A 14,745-nucleotide genomic window follows, 5' to 3' on the forward strand; every position below is an offset into this window, starting at 1 on the left:
CATGATCAGAAACGAAAAAAAAAAAAACCTTTGTCGTACAAAAATTCTTTCATTGGTTCCGATTTGCTGTGAAACGACGACAATCGTTCGCCCAATTTTCTTAGTGTTCCAGTGCAACACAGCCATCTCCAGTAACCTACCGCCTATTGAACTATTTTCCCCTTTTTCTTCTAAATCACCCATATTTCGCTTCCTGCAGTGTAAGTTGATTTTCTGTCAGAGAAAACCTCTAAGTGGTTTATAGGTACTGACCTTTAACTATGAATGGTTTGTTACAGCGGCCTGAACAGCTAAAGTGTAGATAACAAAGAGAATTATATTATTGGGCTAGCAAACAGCATGAAAGTTCAACATTTCCCTTCTCAGTGGTAGCAAAAACAGCTGGTATCGACTTCAAAAGATCAGTATGTGTGCCAGCAACTTTGATGTCACTTTAGGACAAGGGTTATTTGAATAGAAAAAAAAAAAAAAAAAAAAGTATGCTGTGAAAACAGTGGAAAGTTTACAGGCTCAGAAAGAGACCAAGTCTTGCTGGGCAAAACGCAAAGGTGGGCTCATATCGAAAAAATTTGTGAAAGTGTCATGTACTCTACTCAGACTCCTGGCATTTACCAATTCACCCTGTAAGGAAAATCGAATGCATTTTACTAGTTTATGAATCACTCTAGCTGTACGGTTATAAATCCTATTCCGAAATTCCAAACTAGATCTAGGAGGCAGATAAAGTTTTTTTATATGAAGGATTTCGTGTCTCAAAATCTCCCAACTAGAAAACTAGAAGACTAGAAGAAGCAGTATATGAACCGAAAAAAAAATCTTGTAAAAAAAAAAATAAAAAATAAAATTAGTTGTATTTCTAGTAAGTTGACTGTAAAGGGAAACCACCATTTAAATAAGAACACATTTTGAGTGTTAAAGAGATAGAAACTGCTGGTAGTAGGATTTCAATAAAGGTTTGGTCTTTTTTGCATTTAAAAAAACTGATCGAATACTGGAAAGATAATTTCAACCACTTGCTAATTATACCAAGCAAGGAAAAAAAGTGAATTTGGACTTTTGATGATGATGAACATGTACATGTGCATTCCCCAATTATCCCGCTAAGTACAGATTTGCTCCTAACCTGTATTGTAGTATTGCAAATTCCTTTGTTGCACTAAAATCTTAAGTGGAACTTCACTCTCAATCAACATTGACTATTTTTAATCCTAAATCCCCGTTCACACTAAGGCGACCTGTGAGGCGACCTGGTCGCCTCACAGGTCGCCTTCCATAGGGAAGCTGCGGACCCGTTCTAATAGGAGCGACACAAGTCGCTCCGACTTAGAAAAAGGGCCCGGAGCTTCTTTGGGGCGACTCGGAGCGACCGTCATAGACTTCAATGATATGAAGTCCGTGCCGGCCGCTCAGAGGTCGCTGCCCGCACCGCGACCTCGGAGGTCGCCCCCCCCCCCCCCCCAAGTCGGATCGCCCCTATGTGAACGGGGCCTAATGCTGCCATAATTTGTAAAAAGAAAGAAATGTATCTTTTTTTAAATAAATTTCCTCAGTTAATTCTCGGTTTCCAGGCCTAGGCAAATTAGGTTATACAAACCAGGAGTCTTCAGGAAGAGGGGCTTTCTTAGCCAAGCACACTCAGTCCTAAAGACAAGTGGATTCCAGAAAGTGCAACATGAATCATCTGCCCTTAATCAAGATGGCCACGGCAAGAAATGCTAGGGTGAATGGAGACCTGGATGGATGAGTTTGCTTTGAATATTAAAAATAGAATTTTTACTTTGTGGTGCTTAGATCAAGTGTAGTTCCACTTTAAGCTCCTGCTTCCTCCTGGCCTACAAAACACCTCACCCTCTCCACCACTCCACAAGATAAAAAAAAAAAAAAAATGCATGTATTGCAAGAGTTTTACTCAATGTTTTCTTCATTCTCTCCCTGGTTTAATTTCTTTATCCAGTTTTCTTTATTTTCCTGTGTGGGGAAACCCTAATTTTCTTTACCAGATACATTAAAGAAAGGTAAATTCTAATGAAAGTTTCTCTTTTCCCGTTTCAGTAACAATTGGAAAATTTGTACTCCCATCACTTTCTGAACCCGTGAAAATGGTCACCAGAACAAAATGGAGTAGATAAATCTTCCCAGCAGGGACAAACCGAAAACACAACCACAGAATGGGTTTAACACAGCCTGTAATTTTCAATCAAACCAATGTGGTTGTGGCATGATACATAAGCAAATTAAACCTATGAAATCTTTGGGAGAATGTAAAATAAAATCAGTAATCACAGAACTAAAAGAAAATGGTAATCAAAAATTGTAATCAAAGTAGATATTTTATGTAATTTTGCAATAGGTGCACTTTGAAAATTGGTCTGAAGGTATGGTTGGACTTCTAAGTAATGCCCCATACACACGTGCAGTGTGTATGGGGCATTACACTTTTGTCTGCAGACTTACCTTTTCTATGTAGTGCAAGGCCCTGCCGGATTGCATACAAATTGAAAGTGTTTAGGTTTGACCTCATATTATCTGGTTTTGGTAAGTCTGCAGACAAAAGTCTTCACGTGTGTATGGGGCATAAAATTGGTCTTCAAACACTGGCCCGGAAGGAGGGTTACCCGCATCACTATCTTAATAGGGGAAATCTAGCAAATTTATTTTCTGCAACCTGTGGTTGCAGGAAAGAAATTCACTGTATGGCTGGCCTAAGTAAATAGCTGATAAATCTTAAAAATATTGAAGAACTTTAAATTCCTGGATCACATAATGTTCCCTTCCCATTTCCATTAAAAAATGGGCTTAAAAAAAAAAAAAGGAGCTAAAGTAATTTCCCAGGCTTTAGCAGAAATATTTGGATAGCAAAGGAGTTAAAAAAATAAACAGAAGTGACATCCTGAACAAGCAATGATCATCAGTTTTAGAAAGATCTATGTTCGCTCAGTCACACAAACAAAGCCAGCCAGAAAGGCCACGACAGTGCGATTAAGCACTTTAGCTGCGAAAGTGTTTTTCCACAAGTCTTGATTTAATTATGGTTATTGCAAAGAATTCTAGGGAACAAAATTCTGAGATATCACTTTGGGCAGTGACCCTTGGTCTGCACTAAACCAATAGCAAAGAAATAAAGAAGTGCATCAATGAGACTGCAAATAAAGTCCAACAGCCAGGTCACCAGACGGTAATTTTTAGTCCCCATGATGACATGGATTTTCCAGCCCCGTCTTATAGCAGAACTAAACCCTTCCTCTCCTTTACAGCCAAAGAGGATGCCATCTCGATCTCTGATCTGCAGCTACCATGGTGTCGCATGTGATCAGTTATGGCACTAGACACTTGATGGCTTGACAGTTGGTTCAGAGCACAAGCAACCGTACCAATAATTCACAGCATGCCTTGAATTTAAACGTTTTGAGGACCAGCTTAATCAATAGGTTTGGCTCATATATGGTTTATGTTTAAATAAAAAACGTTTATTATAAGTGCCTCTGTGGTTAACCACTTGACTATTGGTCGCTTTCACCCCTTACTGCCCAGGCCAATTTTCAGCTTTCAGTGCTGTCACTTTGACAATTGCACGGTCATGCTACACATTACCAAACAATTTTTATAATTTTATTTGGGATAGATAGAGCTTTCTTTTAGTGAGGTTTAATCACCACTGGGTTTTTTTTTTTTTTTTTTGCTAAAACGAAAAAAAAGTTTTAGTTATAAAATTTTGTAAATAAGCAATTTTTGTCCTACATGGAGGCTGCACCGATAGGCGTCCCTGTCAGACCACAATAGCTGAGCGGATGAGATTGCTGTACTATCAGTTGTTAGTACAGCAGCGCATCCATTTTTTTTCATTCAGCCTGCTGGATTAAACAAAAAAAAAAATAAAAATAGTATGCACCATTATACTGTGACGCAAACATACGGGCCAAATGTCAACTCAGGGATCAACTCCCCATTCGTCTGACAGATCAGGTGGCATTCGGGTGTAAACGGACAGGAGATCTGTTTACATCAGACCACCCATAGAGAAGAGCAGGCTGTGTCTGTATATGCGACGTGGACACGGACCAGCCATCTGCCTGCTCAGCTGACAGATTCCCCACTGAGCAGGCGGACTCCAACCAGCCACGTGGTTAAGGGGCCTAAAAAGAGCAAAAATTATATGAGGTATGTAGGAACATGCTGATAGTTGGAAAAAGTAGGGTTGACATTGTCCAGCCACAGGATGGGGCAAGGTGTAAGACAACTCTAGCTCAGAGGAAGTGTAAAATAATGCTGGCCATGTTACTGAAGACATCTAGTGACAGAAAAAAGAAAAGAATTGGATTGATGGTAAATATTGCTGGCAGCACAATTGCTTAGTGGTTAACATTTCTGCCAGGGAACAGTGGGATCCCTAGTTTGAACCTCAAACCAACACTACCTGTACTACGTTTGTAGGTTTTAGGCTAGGTTCACACAGGTGCGATGCCAGATATCCAATGTGATTCGCACTGCATTGCTGTGCACATCACATGCAATGTCTAAGCGATGCGAATTTAGCCAATTTGTAAGGCTAAAATCACATCTGCGTTAAGATGGTGCAGGACCCTTTTTGGTCAGCACTGGAATCGGTTTGCATGGGTGTTCAGACCCATGCCACAGTTCACACTGCGTTCTGAGAACAATGTTTGGGATGTCAACTTCTACCAACACCCGCAGCTGTTCACAGAGTAGTGTGAACGGCCTTCGAGTCAGATGTGATGCAGGGAACCCCCAGAGGAATCGCTGTAGTTTCCGCATCGCACCGGTGTGAACCCAGCCTTACTGCGCTCGTGCGTTTCCTCAGGGTATTCTGGTTTCCTTCCACACTCCAAAGTCATGCTGCGCATACTAGGGCCTAAACTGGTGAGGTAGGGACATTTTCGATTGTAAGCTACTTGAATGTACTGCATAAACTGTCAGAAAAATAGCGAAAGATATAGATATCGCTCTATCAGAAAAACTTGTTGTCAATTTGTCTTTTATTGGGCTATTTTTTTCTTGTTCTGGCTAGAGTTCTGAACCATGATACAGAGAACAGACCCTATTCTAAACAAAATTTCTATTATACTACGAAAGAAAATATCCTTCCAGATTAGAAGTACATGCATTTCCTGTTCCAAGTAGCCTGCCCTTCCTATCTATGTCACTTACTGGAAACTAGGATTACATAACGAATTCTTGCTCAAAAGTGCTGGGCAGCAATTTGAGAACCGAATCAATGGCTTACTTGCAAAAGGGCTTTTAAAAGATCAAAGTGAAAAATAAACACAACCAGTCAATTTAATAGATTTCACAAAAGTTCTGTTTCAGTTACACAAATCCCATCTGAACATTCCTATAGTGCTGGATGAAGGTTTAGTGGAAGAAGAAACAAGTATTCTTGTTAAACTCAAATACTGGAGCTGGACCTTGAGATGCAGCTCACTAACATTTGAGGAAAACTAAACCACATTCAGTGCCCCATTACCCCTTGCTACAAAGGCCAAGAATGCACAGGATATATGAGACAGATGGGCCCCGGGGAGCAATGCTGCACCAGCTTGATGTCCACTTAAAAAAAAGAAAAAAAAAAAAAAAAAAGGTACTTAAATGACAACCCCCCTCAGATTAAGCACAAAATCCATGAGTAACGGGTTCACCCTTTTGCATACAGTTTCTTTCAGTACAGAAAAAGGATAGGGGTGTTACAAAGCTGAAAGAACTAAAAACAAAGATGAAAGGTTTTCACCAGTCCTGTGAAGTTTATAGTCCACTTGAGAGATTACATAGCAAGCCTGACTTGTGTTTGACAAAGGTTGAACTACTTGCATTTTAAAGGGATTGTAATTTCTTGTTTTTCTTCCATAAAAAAACATGTTATACTTACCTCCTCTGTGTAATGGTTTTGCACAGTGCAGCCCAGATCCTCCTCTTCTCGGGTCCCTCTTTCCTGCTCCTGGCCCCTCCCTCCTGTCGAGTGACTTCACAGCAAGCAGCTTGCTTTGGGAAATCCGAGCCGCTCCATTTGTCTATTCAGATACTGAGCTGCTGCTCGGCCTTGACCCCTCTCTGATTGGCTGACTGACTTGATTGACAGCAGCGGGAGCCATTGGTGCCGCTGCTGTATCTCATCCAATCAGGGAGAGTTGGACGGCCGAGACACTCGTGGACATCACTGTAGAGAGATGGGCTCAGGTAAGTATTAGGGTGTGCTGGGGAGGCTGCTGCACACAGGTTTTTGTCTTGATGCATAGAGTTTAAGAAAAAAACCTTCAAAGTAAAAAAAAAATTTTTGTAGAATGGAAAAATTTAAAGCGCCCCTGTCCCACCGTGCTTACACGCAAATGTAAACGCATACGTTACTCCCGCACATGTAAACTAATTGTGGCACATGTGAGGTATTGTTGCGAACGTCCAAGCTAGAGCAATAATTCTAGCACCAGACCACCTGTGCCACTCTAAACTGGTAACCTGTAAAAGCGTCGCCTATGGAGAATTTTAAGCACCATAGTTTGCCGCTATTCCACGGGCAGGCGGAATTTTAAGGCGTAACATGTTAGGTAACCATTTACTCAGTGTAACATCTTTCACCTACAAATAAATTGGGCTAACTTATTTTTATTCATTTTTTTTTTTTTAGAAAAAAAATGGGATTTGACTTGCAGTAAAATCCATTTCTCCAATGTTCATTGGTGGCCACAGCTCCTTGTATTCATAACCATTGGGTTATACTGCCCCCTACAGGAATAGGACACTAGGCAGAAAATTCTGGCTACACCCATGGGCAGTCCCAGGGGGTATAAATCCTCTCTGCTACTCAGTTTTGTTACAAGCAGTGCCAGTAGAATAACTCCAGAGGGGTGGGTGCTGTGTCTGTCAATGATTAGAGAAATGGATTTTACAGCAAGTCAAAAATCCCATTTTCGCTTTTGCTCATTGACTGACATAGCTCCTGGTATTCATAACCTTTGGGACGTCACAAAGTGTGAAACATGAGAGGCTGGAACAACCAGAAAATTCCCAAGGCTAAACAGCCAACAGGAGCTCAAAAAACTGGAGCCCACCAAAATAAAAAAACACAATACACCCTCAAAGAGGACCACATCCTCTTAAACAGCAGCCTGCAAAACCTTGCGGCTAGAGCTGCACGATTCTGGCCAAAATGAGAATCACAATTTTTTTGCTTGGAATAAAGATCACCATTCTCTCACGATTCTGTGTAACATTTTACATTATAAAAAAAATTGGGATAACTTTACGGTTTTGTTTTATTTTGTTATTCATTAAAGTGTATTAATTGCGTTTGAAAGACTGCTGCGCAAATACAGTGTGACATAAAAATTTACAACCATCACCATTTTATTCTGCAGGGTCTCTGCTAAAAAAAAAATTATATATATATATATATATATATATATATATATATATATATATATATATATATATATATATATATATATATATATATATATAAATGTTTGGGGGTTCTAACTACTTTTCTAGGAAAAATAAACTGATTTAACTTGCAAGCAACAAGTGTAGGGAAAAAGGTTTAGTCTTTAAGGAGGTTAAACTTCCTTCCTCCGGCAGAGGGAAAGAAAAGATACAATGTAATCATTTGTGTTTACAGTTCAGTGGGAGACTAATGCTGATAGGCTTTTGCAGGAGGCTATTTTTTTTTTTTTACAGCTGCTCCCTCACAGCTATGTAAAGAATCCAGCAAGTGTCATGTTAAGATCGTCAGGGGGAGTGAATCGCGCTCTTGATTCTGTTACGATTAATCGTGCAGCTCTACTTGCGGCTAAAGACGACATCTGCAGACGCAAACAGTTCCACTTACACATTGTAAAAGTGTGCACCGACAACTAGGTGGCTGCCTTCCAAACCTGCATCACTGACACCTGAGGACATTCCTGTGAATCACCAGATAAGGTGGACAGGATAACGCCACCAATACCGGCGCCCTGCATGCAGTGAGCCACCAAAAAGGCCACCTTCTGGTACAACGTAAGCAGGGGAAGCTTTCGAATATTTTCAAAGGGAGGCTTCTGTAGGGTTGAAAGCACCAAGTTGAGATCCCAAGGAGGCAACGGAGCCCAAATGTCGAACACTGAAGAAAGGTATGCACCAGGGAGTGTGTGACCAAAGGTCATTGGAAAAAGACCACCAAAGCAGACACCTAGCCCTTGATAGTACTCAAGGCCAACTTCTGTTCCAACCCCCGTTAAAGGAAGGTCAATATCCGAGCCAACGAGAATGAGAATAAACCCCAAGCCACTCACACCACGCAACGTACGTGCTCCACGTACGTTGGTAGATCTCCTTGCTTTCAACAGTGTAGGAATCTCAAGATTCAGACAAACCCCTATCCTTTAGCACCTGGCGTTCAACAGCCAAGCCGTCATAGCCAGCGACTAAATCAGGATGAAAGATCCTCCCTGAGAGGAATCTTGTAAGGAACGTCGGCGACCAGCCGCACCTGAAAGGCATACCAAGCCCAATGAGACCAGTCCAGAGCCTCCAAGATGACCAAAATCCCTTCTGCATAGAAGTCTTGGCAGAAGCTTGAGAGGAGGGAGGGCATAAATCCATTGATGCTGACCCCACAGAGCCACCAGCACGTCTGTGGCGTCTGCCAGAAGATCCCTTGACCGAGCCACAAACCTGTGCACCTTTGTTTAGCTGAGACGCCAACAGATCTACCACGGGGGTGCCCCACCAGAGACTGCTGATGAAACCCCTCCGGATGAAGGGACCACTCCCCTTGGTCCAACACCTGCCGACTGAGGTAATTCGCCTTCCAATTTTCCACCCCAGGAATGTATGACAGAGGCCTGGAACGAACAGTTCTGCCCACCTTAGAATACCAGCTACCTCAAGAGCCACCAGGACACTTCTTGTGCCCCCTTGGTGATTGACATAAGCCACGGCCGTGGCATTGTCCAATTGAATGCACACTGGACAACCCTGAAGACGATCCGTCCAATAATCCAGACACAGTCTGATAGCTCGGAGTTCCAAGACATTGATCGGTAGTCTGGACTGTCTCTGCATCCGTGGTGACCACTGTTCAAGGGGAGGAAGGATTTTCCGAGCCTAAGCGCCAGAGAATGAAGCCACCATATCAGGGACTCACTCGTTTCCCGACTCAGCCAGATCGGATTGTCCAGAGACTGCAGAGTCTTTAGCACTTTAGCATATTTTTAGCACTGATTACTGTAGTAATGTTACTAACCCCCTCAAGAGTGAGTTAGGTTTCTGATCTTTCTGCTGTCGTCCAAAAAAAATAAAAATAACCGCGAAAGCACTTTTGTGCAATTTCTATGCACAGCCCAGCAAAATGAAGGTCTGCGCTTAATGCAAAAAACACACACCATCACACCTGAATGGAGATGTGAATTGAGCCCAATACAAGGTCCCTGTGAGGTTATCCATTTTCATTCTTAGGTGGTCTTTAGTTCCTTAACCACTTCCGGACTGCCTGCTGCATATATACACGCCCACTTACATGTACGTGATTTTGTGCACAGGTTTTTGGGGGAGCGCATGAACCGTCAGGGCAAAGTTACTGCTGTGCTTAAACACAGCGGGAGCCAATCAGTGGGTCCAGCACCCGCGACAGCCGCCTGGACCTGCCGATCCTTCGGTGGAATGACAGAATGGTGGTCTGCCCATAAATCTATCCCATAGTTTGTAGACGCTATAAGTTCTGCGCAAACCGATCAATATACACACTTATGATTTTTTTTTTTTTTTTTATCAAAAATATGTAGCAGAATACATATTGACCTAAATTGATGAAAAAATTAGATTTTTTTAAATTGGGAATTTTTATAGCAGAAAGTAAAAAGTTTCTCAAAATTAAGTTTTTTGTTTATAGCACAAAACAAACCACAGAGGTGATCAAATACCACCAAAAGAAAGCGCTATTTGTAGGGGAAAAAATACCTCAATTTTATTTGGGTACAGCATTGTACAACTGTGCAATTGTCAGTTAAAACGCAGTGCCGTATCGCAAACAAAGGCCTGTCATTAAGGGGGTAAAACCTGCTGGAGCTGAAGTGGTTAAAAAGCACTATGTTCTGTAAAGGAGAAACCATGCAGCTTCTATTTTTTACTCATTCGAAATCTAAAGCCTGCATACTTTGGGCCTTAATGATAGAAAGGTCAAACCTTATCTGCATACACTACAGAACTGTTCCCTGTGACGCCCTGCACACCAATAATGAGGTTGAAGTGTGTGGTCTTCAAAAGCATGTTTCATCCTACACACCACATTCAGAAACAGTTCCCACCACAATTTCTGCATTCCGAATGACCTTCTGCATGTGCGTTTACACACGTTTTGAAGCATTTTTTGCATTCTGGTGGTAAATTCAAGACGTGCATTTTGGGGTGTTTACTTGTGATCCAGTTCATTTTCCATGCGTTTTGCTGCTTTCTAGATGAGGTTTTAGTTGACTACACTGGAACATACTGCACTGGTTTGAGAATGTAGGAATACATACTCGGATTTAGAAAGTGCATGGATTATCCCGCGCTACCTTGTACATAGTATATGTGTGGCTGCAAACAACCCAATTATGTTCCCACAATGTGAATCAGTAAATAAGTATATTGTTGCGCCTATGTGCGTTAATTATTGTAACAAATCAAACATACATAACATAGCTAAAGTATTCCTCAGTATCATTGAATTATAACTTCTATACATTCTACTCCATGATAAAATACAAATAAAGGAGAATCACATGTATACAATCAGTAGCATAAGACAGATGCGGCCCAAAAAATTGGCTTGGTCTTACCGTAAAATCCTTTTCTCTGAAGTTCTTTGACAGACACAGCTCCAGAATCTTCCTAACCCTTGGGTTATGCTGCCCCCTACAGGAGTAGGACACTAGGCAGGAAAAAGCTTTACCAGGCCTATGGGGCAGTACCAGGGGATATACTCCCACTGCTATTCAGTTTTGCTGCAGTGTCAGAAGAAAAAATAACCCATCTCAATCGAGGGCTGGGTGCGGTGTCCATCAATGATCAGAAAATAATTTTACTGCAAGACAAAAATCCAATTTTCTTTCGTTCATTGATGGGACAAAGCTCCAGAATCTTAACTATTGGGACTTCCCAAAGCAGTGTTAAACATAAGGGGTGGGAAAAACAGCAGAAAAAAAATTCCCAAAAGGCTAAACCTAGGTAACAGAGTCCAACCAGGAACAACTGGAGCTCACCTGAAAACAATATACCTTCAAAGAGGACCAGGTCTCCTCAAACAGCGGCCTGCAAAACCTTGCAGCCAAAAGCAGCATCCCCAGATGCCAGTACATTGTGAAAGTATGCCAGAAGACCAGGTGGCCTTCGTACAAACCTGTATCACTGATGCCTGATGGCAGAAATTACAAGAGGCACTAAGTACCCACTTAGAAAGCGCCTTAAGGGAAGGGAAGAACCTCACCCTTGATGGAATAGACCTACACTACCGTCTGTCTTGTCCCATTTTGAAATGGTCGCAGCGTACGCGACCAACCCTTTGTGAGGTCCATCAGTAAGGCCAAACAGTAAGGCTGATTTCCTTAACGACTCAGTTGCTGCAAGGTACACCCTGAGCACCCGACCCACATCCAGAGATTGCAGGGCAAATTACCTAGGAGGTTTAGGCTTAGGACACAGGGAAGTCAACAATGTCTTCATTCAGATGGAAACCAGAATGAAGGAAAGGCTGACAAGGGCGAAGCACCACTTTATCTGTGTGAGCCACCAGGTAAGGTGGGCAAGACAATACTGCCAGTCCGACACCCTGTGTGCAGAAGTAATAGCCATTAAGGCTACCTTCTGGGACAATGTAAGCAGAGGAAGCTTGCAAACCTTTGAAAGGCGGTTACTGGAGAACTGACAGCACCAGGATTAAGATCCCACGGAGGCAATGGAAACCATACTGGGGGAGCCAAGGGGCAACCCCGCTGAATAGGAGGTGCGAACCAAAGAATGCGTAGTCAAAGGGCGGTAAAAGACAACCAAGGCCAAAAAACCTGGCCCTCGACCATACCCAAGGCCAGGCGCTGCTCAACACCTCATTGGAGGAATGCCAAAATCCGAGCCACCGAAAGGGAACGGGGATGACATCCAAGAGACTCACTACGCAATACACGTCTACCAGGGGCGATGGCAAGTTTTCATAGAGGTAGATTTTCTAGCCTTTAATAGTGTGGGAATCACAGATTCAGACAGCTCCCTGTCCTTCAGCACCAGGCTTTTAACAGCCAAGATGTTAAAGCCAGGGACTAAAGCAAGATGGAAGATTGGCCCTTGACCAAATAGATTTCTCCGAGAGGAACTCTTCAAGAAGCAGCGGTGACCAGCCATACCAGATCGGAGTACTAAAGACAGGCGAGGCCAGTCGGGAGCCACTAGAATGACCGGGATCCCTTCTACCTCGATTCTGGGAAGGAGGCATTGCAAAAGCTTGAGAGGGGAGAAGGCGTGATCAGAAAATACTGACCCCACTAATGAGTCATGCATCAGCTAGAGGATCCTGAGACCCGTACCGCTATACCTTACTGTTAAGACGAGAGGCCAACAGGCCCACCTCGGGAATACTCCACAGGGACACAACTGAAAACCTTTGGATGAAGTGATCATTCCCCCTCCCCTGGTCCAATGCCTGTCGACTGAGAATCTGCCAATTTTTCCCTCCTGGAGAGTGTACAGCAGAGGGCTGGAACAAATGTTCTGCCCACCTAAGAATGTCCGCTACTTTCTGAGCCGCCAGGACATCTATTGTGCCCTTTTGGTGATTGACATAGGCCACAACCAAGGCATTGGCCGATTGGATTTGCCTAAGAAGATTGTTCAAAGATCAAGACCAGGTCTGAACATTCGAAGTTCCAGTAAATTGGTCGGCAGTCTGGACTCCTCCAGAATCCAGACCCCCCCCCAGCACAATCTGTGTCAAGAACGCCTCCCTTCCCAGACAGGCTGGCATCCGGGATGACCACCGTCCAGTAGAGCTGCACGATTCTGGCCAAAATGAGAATCACGATTTTTTTAGCTTGGAATAAAGATCACGATTCTGTGTAACAAAAAAAAATTGGGATAACTTTACTGTTACGTTTTTTTTTTTTATTCATTAAAGTTTATTAATTGCGTTTGAAAGACTGCTGCGCAAATACAGTGTGACATAAAATATTACAACAATCGCCATTTTATTCTGTAGGGTCTCTGCTAAAAAACTATATAAAATGTTTGGGGGTTCCAAGTACTTTTCTAGCAAAAAAAATGATTTTAACTTGCAAGCAACAAGTGTCAGAAAAAGTTCTAGTCTTTAGGCTCGGGTCACACTATTGCGATGCGGGAAGGCTGCGAATTCGCAGCCTTTTCCCGCATCGCACACGCACCCCCGGCAGTTCACACTGCCATATGCGATCCGCTGGGGGTGTCAATGTAATCTTAACGACACCCCCAGTTTGATCGCATATCGCAGTGCGATCGTGCAGTTCGCACAGGATGGGATCGCACAAGTGTGAACCGCTGTGCGATCCGATCCTGATGCGGCTGCAAAAATGCCTCCTGTGCGTGTTTGCACCGGGTGCGATGCGAATTTAGCCATACAAACTGTATGGCTAAACTCGCACCGCACAGCTGATCGCATGTAATGTCGGAGCAGTGCGCTCCGACATTACATGCGAACCCGGCACTCGCATGAGTGTGAACCGGGTCTCAAGAGGTTAAACTTCCTTTCTCCCTGGCAGAGGGAAGGAAAAGATACAATGTAATCATTTTGTTTATAGTTACTGGGAGTTTTCCACAGCTGTTTTCTCTGCTCCCTCAGCTATGCAAAGAATCGAGCATATGTCAGGTTTAGATCGTCAGGGGGGGGTGAATCGAGATCGCCATTTTCATACGATTAATCGTGCAGCTCTACCGTCCAGTATAAAGGAAGAGAAGAACAGCTCTGTCGACGTGTGGGAGAATGAAGCCACCAATGCAGGGATCCTCTTGTACCCCAGCTCAATTAGATCAGGTTGTCTAGAGACTGGATCTTGTCCCATTTCACAGAAATCCCTTTGCAGAGATCTCAAAAGAAACTGGGCAACAGAACCACGTCAAAAAGGTAGAAATAGGCTCACCCATGTAGGTCCAGAAAGATGGCCTTCTGCTGAACAGCAGCAGAACTGCATCCTGCAATTTCTGAAGTTTGTCCTGAGGCAGACACCCTGGCTGAGGTTGGGACCAGGGACAGGCCCAGACAGTCCCACCTTGCTGGACCGAACCAGAACAGAATTTTCAAAATCAGATTCCTACTGGACTCAGAACTTCAGAATTTCCCCGTAGTCCCACTGTAACTGTCGGGTACACAGAAGATCATCTAGGTACCCCAGTACCGAGATCCCCTGCTGACGCAACAAGGCCAGCACCTGGGTCAACACTGTCGTGAAGGCCCGAAAAGAAGTGAGGCCAAGGGCTAACGCCACAAACTGATAATGCTCCTTGCCAAAAGGAAAAAAGAACGCTTATGACCAGCGTATATTGGAATATGAAGGAAAGCATCCTTGACATTGATAGAATCAAGAAGATTCCCATGATATAGAAACGCCACTACTGTATGAATGGATTCCATTTGTAACTTCTGTACCCGCACAAGGCGGGTAAAGCCTCCAGGTCCAGGATTGGGCCTACCTCCCTGGGGACGGTAAAAAGGTTGAATAAAAACCCTGAAATCGCTCCAGAGTCGGAAACGGGATAATCACCCCT

The 14,745-nt window shown here is 43.2% G+C and overlaps 1 protein-coding gene across 6 annotated transcripts in view; it reads right to left on the reverse strand.

The window, feature by feature from the left end:
- Positions 1-14,745, reverse strand: part of HIPK1 (homeodomain interacting protein kinase 1) — a 160,172-nt gene that overhangs the window by 121,574 nt on the left and 23,853 nt on the right. The gene's annotated exons all lie outside the window — the stretch shown is intronic.

Source organism: Pelophylax lessonae (assembly GCF_965119305.1).
Source record: "Pelophylax lessonae genome assembly, chromosome: 2".
Classification (NCBI taxonomy): domain Eukaryota; kingdom Metazoa; phylum Chordata; class Amphibia; order Anura; family Ranidae; genus Pelophylax; species Pelophylax lessonae.